Source organism: Hippocampus zosterae, chromosome 4, assembly GCF_025434085.1.
Source record: "Hippocampus zosterae strain Florida chromosome 4, ASM2543408v3, whole genome shotgun sequence".
In the NCBI taxonomy this organism is placed as follows: Eukaryota; Metazoa; Chordata; class Actinopteri; order Syngnathiformes; family Syngnathidae; genus Hippocampus; species Hippocampus zosterae.
The window spans coordinates 30,084,698-30,104,234 of NC_067454.1; positions in this window are offsets into that span (position 1 = coordinate 30,084,698).

Consider the following 19,537-nt stretch of genomic DNA (forward strand, 5'->3'; position numbering starts at 1 on the left):
ACTTGGCCGCCGGCCCGGGGCGGGCATCGCCCCCGGTACCTCCAGCCGCTACTATTTCCGCGGGCCGTGTTCCAACACTATTCACCCCGGCCAAGAGGCCTATTCCCCGGCCGGCACCCCGCCATTGAGACTGCACGGGAATTATTATTTTTTTATCTCTCAACCTGTCCAAGAGGCCTGCTGCCCGCCGCAATCGCCGCCGGGCCGGCCCGCACCCCGCCATTGAGACTGCATGGGAATTATTATTTTTTTATCTCTCAACCTGTCCAAGAGGCCTGCTGCCCGCCGCAATCGCCGCCGGGCCGGCCCGCACCCCGCCATTGAGACTGAACGGGGATTATTTATTTTTTTTAACTTGGCCGCCGGGCCGGGGCGGGCATCGCCCCCGGTACCTCCAGCCGCTACTATTTCCGCGGGCCGTGTTCCAACACTATTCACCCCGGCCAAGAGGCCTATTCCCCGGCCCGCACCCCGCCATTGAGACTGCACGGGAATTATTATTTTTTTATCTCTCAACCTGTCCAAGAGGCCTGCTGCCCGCCGCAATCGCCGCCGGGCCGGCCCGCACCCCGCCATTGAGACTGAAAGGGGATTATTATTTTTTTTAACTCTGCCTCCGGGCCGGGGCGGGCTTCGCCCCCGGTACCTCCAGCCGCTTCTATTTACGCGCGCCGCGTTCCAACGTATTCACCCCGGCCAAGAGGCCTATTCCCCGGCCCGCACCCCGCCATTGAGACTGCATGGGAATTATTATTTTTTTATCTCTCAACCTGTCCAAGAGGCCTGCTGCCCGCCGCAATCTCCGCCGGGCCGGCCCGCACCCTGCCATTGAGACTGAACGGGGATTATTTATTTTTTTAACTTGGCCGCCGGGCCGGGGCGGGCATCGCCCCCGGTACCTCCAGCCGCTACTATTTCCGCGGGCCGTGTTCCAACACTATTCACCCTGGCCAAGAGGCCTATTCCCCGGCCCGCACCCCGCCATTGAGACTGCATGGGAATTATTATTTTTTTATCTCTCAACCTGTCCAAGAGGCCTGCTGCCCGCCGCACTCGCCGCCGGGCCGGCCCGCACCCCGCCATTGAGACTGAACGGGGATTATTATTTTTTTTTACTCGGCCTCCGGGCCGGGGCGGGCTTCGCCCCCGGTACCTCAAGCCGCTTCTATTTAGGCGCGCCGCGTTCCAACATATTCACCCCGGCCAAGAGGCCTCTTCCCCGGCCACACTCGTCCGCCGGGCCGGCCCACACCCCGCCATTGAGACTGCACGGGAATTATTATTTTTTTATCTCTCAACCTGTCCAAGAGGCCTGCTGCCCGCCGCAATCGCCGCCGGGCCGGCCCGCACCCTGCCATTGAGACTGAACGGGGATTATTTATTTTTTTAACTTGGCCGCCGGCCCGGGGCGGGCATCGCCCCCGGTACCTCCAGCCGCTACTATTTCCGCGGGCCGTGTTCCAACACTATTCACCCCGGCCAAGAGGCCTATTCCCCGGCCCGCACCCCGCCATTGAGACTGCATGGGAATTATTATTTTTTTATCTCTCAACCTGTCAAAGAGAACTGCTGCCCGCCGCAATCGCCGCCGGGCCGGCCCGCACCCTGCCATTGAGACTGAACGGGGATTATTTATTTTTTTTAACTTGGCCGCCGGGCCGGGGCGGGCATCGCCCCCGGTACCTCCAGCCGCTACTATTTCCGCGGGCCGTGTTCCAACACTATTCACCCCGGCCAAGAGGCCTATTCCCCGGCCCGCACCCCGCCATTGAGACTGCACGGGAATTATTATTTTTTTATCTCTCAACCTGTCCAAGAGGCCTGCTGCCCGCCGCACTCGCCGCCGGGCCGGCCCGCACCCCGCCATTGAGACTGAACGGGGATTATTATTTTTTTTAACTCGGCCTCCGGGCCAGGGCGGGCTTCGCCCCCGGTACCTCCAGCCGCTTCTATTTACGCGCGCCGCGTTCCAACATATTCACCCCGGCCAAGAGGCCTCTTCCCCGGCCACACTCGTCCGCCGGGCCGGCCCGCACCCCGCCATTGAGACTGCACGGGAATTATTATTTTTTTATCTCTCAACCTGTCCAAGAGGCCTGCTGCCCGCCGCAATCGCCGCCGGGCCGGCCCGTACCCTGCCATTGAGACTGAACGGGGATTATTTATTTTTTTAACTTGGCCGCCGGCCCGGGGCGGGCATCGCCCCCGGTACCTCCAGCCGCTACTATTTCCGCGGGCCGTGTTCCAACACTATTCACCCCGGCCAAGAGGCCTATTCCCCGGCCCGCACCCCGCCATTGAGACTGCATGGGAATTATTATTTTTTTATCTCTCAACCTGTCCAAGAGGCCTGCTGCCCGCCGCAATCGCCGCCGGGCCGGCCCGCACCCTGCCATTGAGACTGAACGGGGATTATTTATTTTTTTAACTCGGCCTCCGGGCCGGGGCGGGCTTCGCCCCCGGTACCTCCAGCCGCTTCTATTTACGCGCGCCGCGTTCCAACATATTCACCCCGGCCAAGAGGCCTATTCCCCGGCCCACACCCCGCCATTGAGACTGCATGGGAATTATTATTTTTTTATCTCTCAACCTGTCCAAGAGGCCTGCTGCCCGCCGCAATCGCCGCCGGGCCGGCCCGCACCCTGCCATTGAGACTGAACGGGGATTATTTATTTTTTTAACTTGGCCGCCGTGCCGGGGCGGGCATCGCCCCCGGTACCTCCAGCCGCTACTATTTCCGCGGGCCGTGTTCCAACACTATTCACCCCGGCCAAGAGGCCTATTCCCCGGCCCGCACCCCGCCATTGAGACTGCACGGGAATTATTATTTTTTTATCTCTCAACCTGTCCAAGAGGCCTGCTGCCCGCCGCACTCGCCGCCGGGCCGGCCCGCACCCCGCCATTGAGACTGAACGGGGATTATTTTTTTTTTTAACTCGGCCTCCGGGCCGGGGCGGGCTTCGCCCCCGGTACCTCCAGCCGCTTCTATTTACGCGCGCCGCGTTCCAACATATTCACCCCGGCCAAGAGGCCTCTTCCCCGGCCACACTCGTCCGCCGGGCCGGCCCGCACCCCGCCATTGAGACTGCACGGGAATTATTATTTTTTTATCTCTCAACCTGTCCAAGAGGCCTGCTGCCCGCCGCACTCGCCGCCGGGCCGGCCCGCACCCCGCCATTGAGACTGAACGGGGATTATTATTTTTTTTAACTCGGCCTTCGGGCCGGGGCGGGCTTCGCCCCCGGTACCTCCAGCCGCTTCTATTTACGCGTGCCGCGTTCCAACATATTCACCCCGGCCAAGAGGCCTCTTCCCCGGCCACACTCGTCCGCCGGGCCGGCCCGCACCCCGCCATTGAGACTGCACGGGAATTATTATTTTTATATCTCTCAACCTGTCCAAGAGGCCTGCTGCCCGCCGCAATCGCCGCCGGGCCGGCCCGCACCCTGCCATTGAGAGTGAACGGGGATTATTTATTTTTTTAACTTGGCCGCCGGCCCGGGGCGGGCATCGCCCCCGGTACCTCCAGCCGCTACTATTTCCGCGGGCCGTGTTCCAACACTATTCACCCCGGCCAAGAGGCCTATTCCCCGGCCGGCACCCCGCCATTGAGACTGCACGGGAATTATTATTTTTTTATCTCTCAACCTGTCCAAGAGGCCTGCTGCCCGCCGCAATCGCCGCCGGGCCGGCCCGCACCCCGCCATTGAGACTGCATGGGAATTATTATTTTTTTATCTCTCAACCTGTCCAAGAGGCCTGCTGCCCGCCGCAATCGCCGCCGGGCCGGCCCGCACCCCGCCATTGAGACTGAACGGGGATTATTTATTTTTTTTAACTTGGCCGCCGGGCCGGGGCGGGCATCGCCCCCGGTACCTCCAGCCGCTACTATTTCCGCGGGCCGTGTTCCAACACTATTCACCCCGGCCAAGAGGCCTATTCCCCGGCCCGCACCCCGCCATTGAGACTGCACGGGAATTATTATTTTTTTATCTCTCAACCTGTCCAAGAGGCCTGCTGCCCGCCGCAATCGCCGCCGGGCCGGCCCGCACCCCGCCATTGAGACTGCATGGGAATTATTATTTTTTTATCTCTCAACCTGTCCAAGAGGCCTGCTGCCCGCCGCAATCGCCGCCGGGCCGGCCCGCACCCCGCCATTGAGACTGAAAGGGGATTATTATTTTTTTTAACTCGGCCTCCGGGCCGGGGCGGGCTTCGCCCCCGGTACCTCCAGCCGCTTCTATTTACGCGCGCCGCGTTCCAACATATTCACCCCGGCCAAGAGGCCTATTCCCCGGCCCGCACCCCGCCATTGAGACTGCATGGGAATTATTATTTTTTTATCTCTCAACCTGTCCAAGAGGCCTGCTGCCCGCCGCAATCGCCGCCGGGCCGGCCCGCACCCTGCCATTGAGACTGAACGGGGTTTATTTATTTTTTTAACTTGGCCGCCGGGCCGGGACGGCCATCGCCCCCGGTACCTCCAGCCGCTACTATTTCCGCGGGCCGTGTTCCAACACTATTCACCCTGGCCAAGAGGCCTATTCCCCGGCCCGCACCCCGCCATTGAGACTGCATGGGAATTATTATTTTTTTATCTCTCAACCTGTCCAAGAGGCCTGCTGCCCGCCGCAATCGCCGCCGGGCCGGCCCGCACCCCGCCATTGAGACTGAACGGGGATTATTATTTTTTTTAACTCGGCCTCCGGGCCGGGGCGGGCTTCGCCCCCGGTACCTCCAGCCGCTTCTGTTTACGCGCGGCGCGTTCCAACATATTCACCCCGGCCAAGAGGCCTCTTCCCCGGCCACACTCGTCCGCCGGGCCGGCCCGCACCCCGCCATTGAGACTGCACGGGAGTTATTATTTTTTTATCTCTCAACCTGTCCAAGAGGCCTGCTGCCCGCCGCAATCGCCGCCGGGCCGGCCCGCACCCTGCCATTGAGACTGAACGGGGATTATTTATTTTTTTAACTTGGCCGCCGGCCCGGGGCGGGCATCGCCCCCGGTACCTCCAGCCGCTACTATTTCCGCAGGCCGTGTTCCAACACTATTCACCCCGGCCAAGAGGCCTATTCCCCGGCCCGCACCCCGCCATTGAGACTGCATGGGAATTATTATTTTTTTATCTCTCAACCTGTCCAAGAGGCCTGCTGCCCGCCGCAATCGCAGCCGGGCCGGCCCGCACCCTGCCATTGAGACTGAACGGGGATTATTTATTTTTTTAACTTGGCCGCCGGCCCGGGGCGGGCATCGCCCCCGGTACCTCCAGCCGCTACTATTTCCGCGGGCCGTGTTCCAACACTATTCACCCCGGCCAAGAGGCCCATTCCCCGGCCCGCACCCCGCCATTGAGACTGCATGGGAATTATTATTTTTTGATCTCTCAACCTGTCCAAGAGGCCTGCTGCCCGCCGCAATCGCCGCCGGGCCGGCCCGCACCCTGCCATTGAGACTGAACGGGGATTATTTATTTTTTTAACTTGGCCGCCGGGCCGGGGCGGGCATCGCCCCCGGTACCTCCAGCCGCTACTATTTCCGCGGGCCGTGTTCCAACACTATTCACCCCGGCCAAGAGGCCTATTCCCCGGCCTGCACCCCGCCATTGAGACAGTACGGGAATTATTATTTTTTTATCTCTCAACCTGTCCAAGAGGCCTGCTGCCCGCCGCACTCGCCGCCGGGCCGGCCCGCACCCCGCCATTGAGACTGAACGGGGATTATTTATTTTTTTAACTTGGCCGCCGGGCCGGGGCGGGCATCGCCCCCGGTAGCTCCAGCCGCTACTATTTCCGCGGGCCGTGTTCCAACACTATTCACCCCGGCCAAGAGGCCTATTCCCCGGCCCGCACCCCGCCATTGAGACAGTACGGGAATTATTATTTTTTTATCTCTCAACCTGTCCAAGAGGCCTGCTGCCCGCCGCACTCGCCGCCGGGCCGGCCCGCACCCCGCCATTGAGACTGAACGGGGATTATTTATTTTTTTAACTTGGCCGCCGGGCCGGGGCGGGCATCGCCCCCGGTAGCTCCAGCCGCTACTATTTCCGCGGGCCGTGTTCCAACACTATTCACCCCGGCCAAGAGGCCTATTCCCCGGCCCGCACCCCGCCATTGAGACAGTACGGGAATTATTATTTTTTTATCTCTCAACCTGTCCAAGAGGCCTGCTGCCCGCCGCAATCGCCGCCGGGCCGGCCCGCACCCTGCCATTGAGACTGAACGGGGATTATTTATTTTTTTAACTTGGCCGCCGGCCCGGGGCGGGCATCGCCCCCGGTACCTCCAGCCGCTACTATTTCCGCGGGCCGTGTTCCAACACTATTCACCCCGGCCAAGAGGCCTATTCCCCGGCCCGCACCCCGCCATTGAGACTGCATGGGAATTATTATTTTTTTATCTCTCAACCTGTCAAAGAGAACTGCTGCCCGCCGCAATCGCCGCCGGGCCGGCCCGCACCCTGCCATTGAGACTGAACGGGGATTATTTATTTTTTTTAACTTGGCCGCCGGGCCGGGGCGGGCATCGCCCCCGGTACCTCCAGCCGCTACTATTTCCGCGGGCCGTGTTCCAACACTATTCACCCCGGCCAAGAGGCCTATTCCCCGGCCCGCACCCCGCCATTGAGACTGCACGGGAATTATTATTTTTTTATCTCTCAACCTGTCCAAGAGGCCTGCTGCCCGCCGCACTCGCCGCCGGGCCGGCCCGCACCCCGCCATTGAGACTGAACGGGGATTATTATTTTTTTTAACTCGGCCTCCGGGCCGGGGCGGGCTTCGCCCCCGGTACCTCCAGCCGCTTCTATTTACGCGCGCCGCGTTCCAACATATTCACCCCGGCCAAGAGGCCTCTTCCCCGGCCACACTCGTCCGCCGGGCCGGCCCGCACCCCGCCATTGAGACCGCACGGGAGTTATTATTTTTTTATCTCTCAACCTGTCCAAGAGGCCTGCTGCCCGCCGCAATCGCCGCCGGGCCGGCCCGCACCCTGCCATTGAGACTGAACGGGGATTATTTATTTTTTTAACTTGGCCGCCGGCCCGGGGCGGGCATCGCCCCCGGTACCTCCAGCCGCTACTATTTCCGCGGGCCGTGTTCCAACACTATTCACCCCGGCCAAGAGGCCTATTCCCCGGCCCGCACCCCGCCATTGAGACTGCATGGGAATTATTATTTTTTTATCTCTCAACCTGTCCAAGAGGCCTGCTGCCCGCCGCAATCGCCGCCGGGCCGGCCCGCACCCTGCCATTGAGACTGAACGGGGATTATTTATTTTTTTAACTTGGCCGCCGGCCCGGGGCGGGCATCGCCCCCGGTACCTCCAGCCGCTACTATTTCCGCGGGCCGTGTTCCAACACTATTCACCCCAGCCAAGAGGCCCATTCCCCGGCCCGCACCCCGCCATTGAGACTGCATGGGAATTATTATTTTTTTATCTCTCAACCTGTCCAAGAGGCCTGCTGCCCGCCGCAATCGCCGCCGGGCCGGCCCGCACCCTGCCATTGAGACTGAACGGGGATTATTTATTTTTTTAACTTGGCCGCCGGCCCGGGGCGGGCATCGCCCCCGGTACCTCCAGCCGCTACTATTTCCGCGGGCCGTGTTCCAACACTATTCACCCCGGCCAAGAGGCCTATTCCCCGGCCCGCACCCCGCCATTGAGACTGCATGGGAATTATTATTTTTTTATCTCTCAACCTGTCCAAGAGGCCTGCTGCCCGCCGCAATCGCCGCCGGGCCGGCCCGCACCCTGCCATTGAGACTGAACGGGATTATTTATTTTTTTAACTTGGCCGCCGGGCCGGGGCGGGCATCGCCCCCGGTACCTCCAGCCGCTACTATTTCCGCGGGCCGTGTTCCAACACTATTCACCCCGGCCAAGAGGCCTATTCCCCGGCCCGCACCCCGCCATTGAGACTGCACGGGAATTATTATTTTTTTATCTCTCAACCTGTCCAAGAGGCCTGCTGCCCGCCGCACTCGCCGCCGGGCCGGCCCGCACCCCGCCATTGAGACTGAACGGGGATTATTATTTTTTTTAACTCGGCCTCCGGGCCGGGGCGGGCTTCGCCCCCGGTACCTCCAGCCGCTTCTATTTACGCCCGCCGCGTTCCAACATATTCACCCCGGCCAAGAGGCCTATTCCCCGGCCCGCACCCCGCCATTGAGACTGCACGGGAATTATTATTTTTTTATCTCTCAACCTGTCCAAGAGGCCTGCTGCCCGCCGCAATCGCCGCCGGGCCGGCCCGCACCCTGCCATTGAGACTGAACGGGAATTATTATTTTTTTATTTCTCAACCTGTCCAAGAGGCCTGCTGCCCGCCGCACTCGCCGCCGGGCCGGCCCGCACCCCGCCATTGAGACTGAACGGGGATTCTTATTTTTTTTAACTCGGCCTCCGGGCCGGGGCGGGCTTCGCCCCCGGTACCTCCAGCCGCTTCTATTTACGCGCGCCGCGTTCCAACATATTCACCCCGGCCAAGAGGCCTCTTCCCCGGCCACACTCGTCCGCCGGGCCGGCCCGCACCCCGCCATTGAGACTGCACGGGAATTATTATTTTTTTATCTCTCAACCTGTCCAAGAGGCCTGCTGCCCGCCGCAATCGCCGCCGGGCCGGCCCGCACCCTGCCATTGAGACTGAACGGGATTATTTATTTTTTTAACTTGGCCGCCGGGCCGGGGCGGGCATCGCCCCCGGTACCTCCAGCCGCTACTATTTCCGCGGGCCGTGTTCCAACACTATTCACCCCGGCCAAGAGGCCTATTCCCCGGCCCGCACCCCGCCATTGAGACTGCACGGGAATTATTATTTTTTTATCTCTCAACCTGTCCAAGAGGCCTGCTGCCCGCCGCACTCGCCGCCGGGCCGGCCCGCACCCCGCCATTGAGACTGAACGGGGATTATTATTTTTTTTAACTCGGCCTCCGGGCCGGGGCGGGCTTCGCCCCCGGTACCTCCAGTTGCTTCTATTTACGCGCGCCGCGTTCCAACATATTCACCCCGGCCAAGAGGCCTATTCCCCGGCCCGCACCCCGCCATTGAGACTGCATGGGAATTATTATTTTTTTATCTCTCAACCTGTCCAAGAGGCCTGCTGCCCGCCGCAATCGCCGCCGGGCCGGCCCGCACCCTGCCATTGAGACTGAACGGGAATTATTATTTTTTTATCTCTCAACCTGTCCAAGAGGCCTGCTGCCCGCCGCACTCGCCGCCGGGCCGGCCCGCACCCTGCCATTGAGACTGAACGGGGATTATTTATTTTTTTAACTTGGCCGCCGGGCCGGGGCGGGCATCGCCCCCGGTACCTCCAGCCGCTACTATTTCCGCGGGCCGTGTTCCAACACTATTCACCCCGGCCAAGAGGCCTATTCCCCGGCCCGCACCCCGCCATTGAGACTGCATGGGAATTATTATTTTTTTATCTCTCAACCTGTCCAAGAGGCCAGCTGCCCGCCGCAATCGCCGCCGGGCCGGCCCGCACCCTGCCATTGAGACTGAACGGGGATTATTTATTTTTTTAACTTGGCCGCCGGGCCGGGGCGGGCATCGCCCCCGGTACCTCCAGCCGCTACTATTTCCGCGGGCCGTGTTCCAACACTATTCACCCCGGCCAAGAGGCCTATTCCCCGGCCCGCACCCCGCCATTGAGACTGCACGGGAATTATTATTTTTTTATCTCTCAACCTGTCCAAGAGGCCTGCTGCCCGCCGCACTCGCCGCCGGGCCGGCCCGCACCCCGCCATTGAGACTGAACGGGGATTATTATTTTTTTATTTCTCAACCTGTCCAAGAGGCCTGCTGCCCGCCGCACTCGCCGCCGGGCCGGCCCGCACCCCGCCATTGAGACTGAACGGGGATTATTATTTTTTTTAACTCGGCCTCCGGGCCGGGGCGGGCTTCGCCCCCGGTACCTCCAGCCGCTTCTATTTACGCGCGCCGCGTTCCAACATATTCACCCCGGCCAAGAGGCCTCTTCCCCGGCCCGCACCCCGCCATTGAGACTGCATGGGAATTATTATTTTTTTATCTCTCAACCTGTCCAAGAGGCCTGCTGCCCGCCGCAATCGCCGCCGGGCCGGCCCGCACCCTGCCATTGAGACTGAACGGGATTATTTATTTTTTTAACTTGGCCGCCGGGCCGGGGCGGGCATCGCCCCCGGTACCTCCAGCCGCTACTATTTCCGCGGGCCGTGTTCCAACACTATTCACCCCGGCCAAGAGGCCTATTCCCCGGCCCGCACCCCGCCATTGAGACTGCACGGGAATTATTATTTTTTTATCTCTCAACCTGTCCAAGAGGCCTGCTGCCCGCCGCACTCGCCGCCGGGCCGGCCCGCACCCCGCCATTGAGACTGAACGGGGATTATTATTTTTTTTAACTCGGCCCCCGTGCCGGGGCGGGCTTCGCCCCCGGTACCTCCAGTTGCTTCTATTTACGCGCGCCGCGTTCCAACATATTCACCCCGGCCAAGAGGCCTATTCCCCGGCCCGCACCCCGCCATTGAGACTGCATGGGAATTATTATTTTTTTATCTCTCAACCTGTCCAAGAGGCCTGCTGCCCGCCGCACTCGCCGCCGGGCCGGCCCGCACCCCGCCATTGAGACTGAACGGGGATTATTATTTTTTTTAACTCGGCCTCCGGGCCGGGGCGGGCTTCGCCCCCGGTACCTCCAGCCGCTTCTATTTACGCGCGCCGCGTTCCAACATATTCACCCCGGCCAAGAGGCCTCTTCCCCGGCCACACTCGTCCGCCGGGCCGGCCCGCACCCCGCCATTGAGACTGCACGGGAATTATTATTTTTTTATCTCTCAACCTGTCCAAGAGGCCTGCTGCCCGCCGCACTCGCCGCCGGGCCGGCCCGCACCTCGCCATTGAGACTGAACGGGGATTATTATTTTTTTTAACTCGGCCGCCGGGCCGGGGCGGGCTTCGCCCCCGGTACCTCCAGCCGCTTCTATTTACGCGCGCCGCGTTCCAACATATTCACCCCGGCCAAGAGGCCTCTTCCCCGGCCACACTCGTCCGCCGGGCCGGCCCGCACCCCGCCATTGAGACTGCACGGGAATTATTATTTTTATATCTCTCAACCTGTCCAAAGGCCTGCTGCCCGCCGCAATCGCCGCCGGGCCGGCCCGCACCCTGCCATTGAGACTGAACGGGGATTATTTATTTTTTTAACTTGGCCGCCTGGCCTTGGCGGGCATCGCCCCCGGTACCTCCAGCCGCTACTATTTCCGCGGGCCGTGTTCCAACACTATTCACCCCGGCCAAGAGGCCTATTCCCCGGCCCGCACCCCGCCATTGAGACTGCACGGGAATTATTATTTTTTTATCTCTCAACCTGTCCAAGAGGCCTGCTGCCCGCCGCACTCGCCGCCGGGCCGGCCCGCACCCCGCCATTGGGACTGAACGGGGATTATTATTTTTTTTAACTCGGCCTCCGGGCCGGGGCGGGCTTCGCCCCCGGTACCTCCAGCCGCTTCTATTTACGCGCGCCGCGTTCCAACATATTCACCCCGGCCAAGAGGCCTATTCCCCGGCCCGCACCCCGCCATTGAGACTGCATGGGAATTATTATTTTTTTATCTCTCAACCTGTCCAAGAGGCCTGCTGCCCGCCGCAATCGCCGCCGGGCCGGCCCGCACCCTGCCATTGAGACTGAACGGGGATTATTTATTTTTTTAACTTGGCCGCCGGCCCGGGGCGGGCATCGCCCCCGGTACCTCCAGCCGCTACTATTTCCGCGGGCCGTGTTCCAACACTATTCACCCCGGCCAAGAGGCCTATTCCCCGGCCCGCACCCCGCCATTGAGACTGCATGGGAATTATTATTTTTTTATCTCTCAACCTGTCCAAGAGGCCTGCTGCCCGCCGCAATCGCCGCCGGGCCGGCCCGCACCCTGCCATTGAGACTGAACGGGGATTATTTATTTTTTTAACTTGGCCGCCGGGCCGGGGCGGGCATCGCCCCCGGTACCTCCAGCCGCTACTATTTCCGCGGGCCGTGTTCCAACACTATTCACCCCGGCCAAGAGGCCTATTCCCCGGCCCGCACCCAGCCATTGAGACAGTACGGGAATTATTATTTTTTTATCTCTCAACCTGTCCAAGAGGCCTGCTGCCCGCCGCACTCGCCGCCGGGCCGGCCCGCACCCCGCCATTGAGACTGAACGGGGATTATTTATTTTTTTAACTTGGCCGCCGGGCCGGGGCGGGCATCGCCCCCGGTACCTCCAGCCGCTACTATTTCCGCGGGCCGTGTTCCAACACTATTCACCCCGGCCAAGAGGCCTATTCCCCGGCCCGCACCCCGCCATTGAGACAGTACGGGAATTATTATTTTTTTATCTCTCAACCTGTCCAAGAGGCCTGCTGCCCGCCGCAATCGCCGCCGGGCCGGCCCGCACCCTGCCATTGAGACTGAACGGGGATTATTTATTTTTTTAACTTGGCCGCCGGGCCGGGGCGGGCATCGCCCCCGGTACCTCCAGCCGCTACTATTTCCGCGGGCCGTGTTCCAACACTATTCACCCCGGCCAAGAGGCCTATTCCCCGCCCCGCACCCCGCCATTGAGACTGCACGGGAATTATTATTTTTTTATCTCTCAACCTGTCCAAGATGCCTGCTGCCCGCCGCACTCGCCGCCGGGCCGGCCCGCACCCCGCCATTGAGACTGAACGGGGATTATTATTTTTTTTAACTCGGCCTCCGGGCCGGGGCGGGCTTCGCCCCCGGTACCTCCAGCCGCTTCTATTTACGCCCGCCGCGTTCCAACATATTCACCCCGGCCAAGAGGCCTATTCCCCGGCCCGCACCCCGCCATTGAGACTGCACGGGAATTATTATTTTTTTATCTCTCAACCTGTCCAAGAGGCCTGCTGCCCGCCGCAATCGCCGCCGGGCCGGCCCGCACCCTGCCATTGAGACTGAACGGGAATTATTATTTTTTTATTTCTCAACCTGTCCAAGAGGCCTGCTGCCCGCCGCACTCGCCGCCGGGCCGGCCCGCACCCCGCCATTGAGACTGAACGGGGATTCTTATTTTTTTTAACTCGGCCTCCGGGCCGGGGCGGGCTTCGCCCCCGGTACCTCCAGCCGCTTCTATTTACGCGCGCCGCGTTCCAACATATTCACCCCGGCCAAGAGGCCTCTTCCCCGGCCACACTCGTCCGCCGGGCCGGCCCGCACCCCGCCATTGAGACTGCACGGGAATTATTATTTTTTTATCTCTCAACCTGTCCAAGAGGCCTGCTGCCCGCCGCAATCGCCGCCGGGCCGGCCCGCACCCTGCCATTGAGACTGAACGGGATTATTTATTTTTTTAACTTGGCCGCCGGGCCGGGGCGGGCATCGCCCCCGGTACCTCCAGCCGCTACTATTTCCGCGGGCCGTGTTCCAACACTATTCACCCCGGCCAAGAGGCCTATTCCCCGGCCCGCACCCCGCCATTGAGACTGCACGGGAATTATTATTTTTTTACCTCTCAACCTGTCCAAGAGGCCTGCTGCCCGCCGCACTCGCCGCCGGGCCGGCCCGCACCCCGCCATTGAGACTGAACGGGGATTATTATTTTTTTTAACTCGGCCTCCGGGCCGGGGCGGGCTTCGCCCCCGGTACCTCCAGTTGCTTCTATTTACGCGCGCCGCGTTCCAACATATTCACCCCGGCCAAGAGGCCTATTCCCCGGCCCGCACCCCGCCATTGAGACTGCATGGGAATTATTATTTTTTTATCTCTCAACCTGTCCAAGAGGCCTGCTGCCCGCCGCAATCGCCGCCGGGCCGGCCCGCACCCTGCCATTGAGACTGAACGGGAATTATTATTTTTTTATCTCTCAACCTGTCCAAGAGGCCTGCTGCCCGCCGCACTCGCCGCCGGGCCGGCCCGCACCCTGCCATTGAGACTGAACGGGGATTATTTATTTTTTTAACTTGGCCGCCGGGCCGGGGCGGGCATCGCCCCCGGTACCTCCAGCCGCTACTATTTCCGCGGGCCGTGTTCCAACACTATTCACCCCGGCCAAGAGGCCTATTCCCCGGCCCGCACCCCGCCATTGAGACTGCATGGGAATTATTATTTTTTTATCTCTCAACCTGTCCAAGAGGCCAGCTGCCCGCCGCAATCGCCGCCGGACCGGCCCGCACCCTGCCATTGAGACTGAACGGGGATTATTTATTTTTTTAACTTGGCCGCCGGGCCGGGGCGGGCATCGCCCCCGGTACCTCCAGCCGCTACTATTTCCGCGGGCCGTGTTCCAACACTATTCACCCCGGCCAAGAGGCCTATTCCCCGGCCCGCACCCCGCCATTGAGACTGCACGGGAATTATTATTTTTTTATCTCTCAACCTGTCCAAGAGGCCTGCTGCCCGCCGCACTCGCCGCCGGGCCGGCCCGCACCCCGCCATTGAGACTGAACGGGGATTATTATTTTTTTATTTCTCAACCTGTCCAAGAGGCCTGCTGCCCGCCGCACTCGCCGCCGGGCCGGCCCGCACCCCGCCATTGAGACTGAACGGGGATTATTATTTTTTTTAACTCGGCCTCCGGGCCGGGGCGGGCTTCGCCCCCGGTACCTCCAGCCGCTTCTATTTACGCGCGCCGCGTTCCAACATATTCACCCCGGCCAAGAGGCCTCTTCCCCGGCCCGCACCCCGCCATTGAGACTGCATGGGAATTATTATTTTTTTATCTCTCAACCTGTCCAAGAGGCCTGCTGCCCGCCGCAATCGCCGCCGGGCCGGCCCGCACCCTGCCATTGAGACTGAACGGGATTATTTATTTTTTTAACTTGGCCGCCGGGCCGGGGCGGGCATCGCCCCCGGTACCTCCAGCCGCTACTATTTCCGCGGGCCGTGTTCCAACACTATTCACCCCGGCCAAGAGGCCTATTCCCCGGCCCGCACCCCACCATTGAGACTGCACGGGAATTATTATTTTTTTATCTCTCAACCTGTCCAAGAGGCCTGCTGCCCGCCGCACTCGCCGCCGGGCCGGCCCGCACCCCGCCATTGAGACTGAACGGGGATTATTATTTTTTTTAACTCGGCCCCCGTGCCGGGGCGGGCTTCGCCCCCGGTACCTCCAGTTGCTTCTATTTACGCGCGCCGCGTTCCAACATATTCACCCCGGCCAAGAGGCCTCTTCCCCGGCCACACTCGTCCGCCGGGCCGGCCCGCACCCCGCCATTGAGACTGCACGGGAATTATTATTTTTATATCTCTCAACCTGTCCAAAGGCCTGCTGCCCGCCGCAATCGCCGCCGGGCCGGCCCGCACCCTGCCATTGAGACTGAACGGGGATTATTTATTTTTTTAACTTGGCCGCCTGGCCTTGGCGGGCATCGCCCCCGGTACCTCCAGCCGCTACTATTTCCGCGGGCCGTGTTCCAACACTATTCACCCCGGCCAAGAGGCCTATTCCCCGGCCCGCACCCCGCCATTGAGACTGCACGGGAATTATTATTTTTTTATCTCTCAACCTGTCCAAGAGGCCTGCTGCCCGCCGCACTCGCCGCCGGGCCGGCCCGCACCCCGCCATTGGGACTGAACGGGGATTATTATTTTTTTTAACTCGGCCTCCGGGCCGGGGCGGGCTTCGCCCCCGGTACCTCCAGCCGCTTCTATTTACGCGCGCCGCGTTCCAACATATTCACCCCGGCCAAGAGGCCTATTCCCCGGCCCGCACCCCGCCATTGAGACTGCACGGGAATTATTATTTTTTTATCTCTCAACCTGTCCAAGAGGCCTGCTGCCCGCCGCACTCGCCGCCGGGCCGGCCCGCACCCCGCCATTGAGACTGAACGGGGATTATTATTTTTTTATTTCTCAACCTGTCCAAGAGGCCTGCTGCCCGCCGCACTCGCCGCCGGGCCGGCCCGCACCCCGCCATTGAGACTGAACGGGGATTATTATTTTTTTTAACTCGGCCTCCGGGCCGGGGCGGGCTTCGCCCCCGGTACCTCCAGCCGCTTCTATTTACGCGCGCCGCGTTCCAACATATTCACCCCGGCCAAGAGGCCTCTTCCCCGGCCCGCACCCCGCCATTGAGACTGCATGGGAATTATTATTTTTTTATCTCTCAACCTGTCCAAGAGGCCTGCTGCCCGCCGCAATCGCCGCCGGGCCGGCCCGCACCCTGCCATTGAGACTGAACGGGATTATTTATTTTTTTAACTTGGCCGCCGGGCCGGGGCGGGCATCGCCCCCGGTACCTCCAGCCGCTACTATTTCCGCGGGCCGTGTTCCAACACTATTCACCCCGGCCAAGAGGCCTATTCCCCGGCCCGCACCCCACCATTGAGACTGCACGGGAATTATTATTTTTTTATCTCTCAACCTGTCCAAGAGGCCTGCTGCCCGCCGCACTCGCCGCCGGGCCGGCCCGCACCCCGCCATTGAGACTGAACGGGGATTATTATTTTTTTTAACTCGGCCCCCGTGCCGGGGCGGGCTTCGCCCCCGGTACCTCCAGTTGCTTCTATTTACGCGCGCCGCGTTCCAACATATTCACCCCGGCCAAGAGGCCTATTCCCCGGCCCGCACCCCGCCATTGAGACTGCATGGGAATTATTATTTTTTTATCTCTCAACCTGTCCAAGAGGCCTGCTGCCCGCCGCACTCGCCGCCGGGCCGGCCCGCACCCCGCCATTGAGACTGAACGGGGATTATTATTTTTTTTAACTCGGCCTCCGGGCCGGGGCGGGCTTCGCCCCCGGTACCTCCAGCCGCTTCTATTTACGCGCGCCGCGTTCCAACATATTCACCCCGGCCAAGAGGCCTCTTCCCCGGCCACACTCGTCCGCCGGGCCGGCCCGCACCCCGCCATTGAGACTGCACGGGAATTATTATTTTTTTATCTCTCAACCTGTCCAAGAGGCCTGCTGCCCGCCGCACTCGCCGCCGGGCCGGCCCGCACCTCGCCATTGAGACTGAACGGGGATTATTATTTTTTTTAACTCGGCCGCCGGGCCGGGGCGGGCTTCGCCCCCGGTACCTCCAGCCGCTTCTATTTACGCGCGCCGCGTTCCAACATATTCACCCCGGCCAAGAGGCCTCTTCCCCGGCCACACTCGTCCGCCGGGCCGGCCCGCACCCCGCCATTGAGACTGCACGGGAATTATTATTTTTATATCTCTCAACCTGTCCAAAGGCCTGCTGCCCGCCGCAATCGCCGCCGGGCCGGCCCGCACCCTGCCATTGAGACTGAACGGGGATTATTTATTTTTTTAACTTGGCCGCCTGGCCTTGGCGGGCATCGCCCCCGGTACCTCCAGCCGCTACTATTTCCGCGGGCCGTGTTCCAACACTATTCACCCCGGCCAAGAGGCCTATTCCCCGGCCCGCACCCCGCCATTGAGACTGCACGGGAATTATTATTTTTTTATCTCTCAACCTGTCCAAGAGGCCTGCTGCCCGCCGCACTCGCCGCCGGGCCGGCCCGCACCCCGCCATTGGGACTGAACGGGGATTATTATTTTTTTTAACTCGGCCTCCGGGCCGGGGCGGGCTTCGCCCCCGGTACCTCCAGCCGCTTCTATTTACGCGCGCCGCGTTCCAACATATTCACCCCGGCCAAGAGGCCTATTCCCCGGCCCGCACCCCGCCATTGAGACTGCATGGGAATTATTATTTTTTTATCTCTCAACCTGTCCAAGAGGCCTGCTGCCCGCCGCAATCGCCGCCGGGCCGGCCCGCACCCTGCCATTGAGACTGAACGGGAATTATTATTTTTTTATCTCTCAACCTGTCCAAGAGGCCTGCTGCCCGCCGCAATCGCCGCCGGGCCGGCCCGCACCCTGCCATTGAGACTGAACGGGGATTATTTATTTTTTTAACTTGGCCGCCGGGCCGGGGCGGGCATCGCCCCCGGTACCTCCAGCCGCTACTATTTCGGCGGGCCGTGTTCCAACACTATTCACCCCGGCCAAGAGGCCTATTCCCCGGCCCGCACCCCGCCATTGAGACTGCATGGGAATTATTATTTTTTTATCTCTCAACCTGTCCAAGAGGCCTGCTGCCCGCCGCAATCGCCGCCGGGCCGGCCCGCACCCTGCCATTGAGACTGAACGGGGATTATTTATTTTTTTAACTTGGCCGCCGGGCCGGGGCGGGCATCGCCCCCGGTACCTCCAGCCGCTACTATTTCCGCGGGCCGTGTTCCAACACTATTCACCCCGGCCAAGAGGCCTATTCCCCGGCCCGCACCCCGCCATTGAGACTGCAGGGGAATTATTATTTTTTCATCTCTCAACCTGTCCAAGAGGCCTGCTGCCCGCCGCACTCGCCGCCGGGCCGGCCCGCACCCCGCCATTGAGACTGAACGGGGATTATTATTTTTTTTAACTCGGCCTCCGGGCCGGGGCGGGCTTCGCCCCCCCGGTACCTCCAGCCGCTTCTATTTACGCGCGCCGCGTTCCAACATATTCACCCCGGCCAAGAGGCCTATTCCCCGGCCCGCACCCCGCCATTGAGACTGCATGGGAATTATTATTTTTTTATCTCTCAACCTGTCCAAGAGGCCTGCTGCCCGCCGCAATCGCCGCCGGGCCGGCCCGCACCCTGCCATTGAGACTGAACGGGAATTATTATTTTTTTATCTCTCAACCTGTCCAAGAGGCCTGCTGCCCGCCGCAATCGCCGCCGGGCCGGCCCGCACCCTGCCATTGAGACTGAACGGGGATTATTTATTTTTTTAACTTGGCCCCCGGGCCAGGGCGGGCATCGCCCCCGGTACCTCCAGCCGCTACTATTTCCGCGGGCCGTGTTCCAACACTATTCACCCCGGCCAAGAGGCCTATTCCCCGGCCCGCACCCCGCCATTGAGACTGCATGGGAATTATTATTTTTTTATCTCTCAACCTGTCCAAGAGGCCTGCTGCCCGCCGCAATCGCCGCCGGGCCGGCCCGCACCCTGCCATTGAGACTGAACGGGGATTATTTATTTTTTTAACTTGGCCGCCGGGCCGGGGCGGGCATCGCCCCCGGTACCTCCAGCCGCTACTATTTCCGCGGGCCGTGTTCCAACACTATTCACCCCGGCCAAGAGGCCTATTCCCCGGCCCGCACCCCGCCATTGAGACTGCACGGGAATTATTATTTTTTTATCTCTCAACCTGTCCAAGAGGCCTGCTGCCCGCCGCACTCGCCGCCGGGCCGGCCCGCACCCCGCCATTGAGACTGAACGGGGATTATTATTTTTTTTAACTCGGCCTCCGGGCCGGGGCGGGCTTCGCCCCCGGTACCTCCAGCCGCTTCTATTTACGCGCACCGCGTTCCAACATATTCACCCCGGCCAAGAGGCCTATTCCCCGGCCCGCACCCCGCCATTGAGACTGCATGGGAATTATTATTTTTTTATCTCTCAACCTGTCCAAGAGGCCTGCTGCCCGCCGCAATCGCCGCCGGGCCGGCCCGCACCCTGCCATTGAGACTGAACGGGGATTATTTATTTTTTTAACTTGGCCGCCGGGCCGGGGCGGGCATCGCCCCCGGTACCTCCAGCCGCTACTATTTCCGCGGGCCGTGTTCCA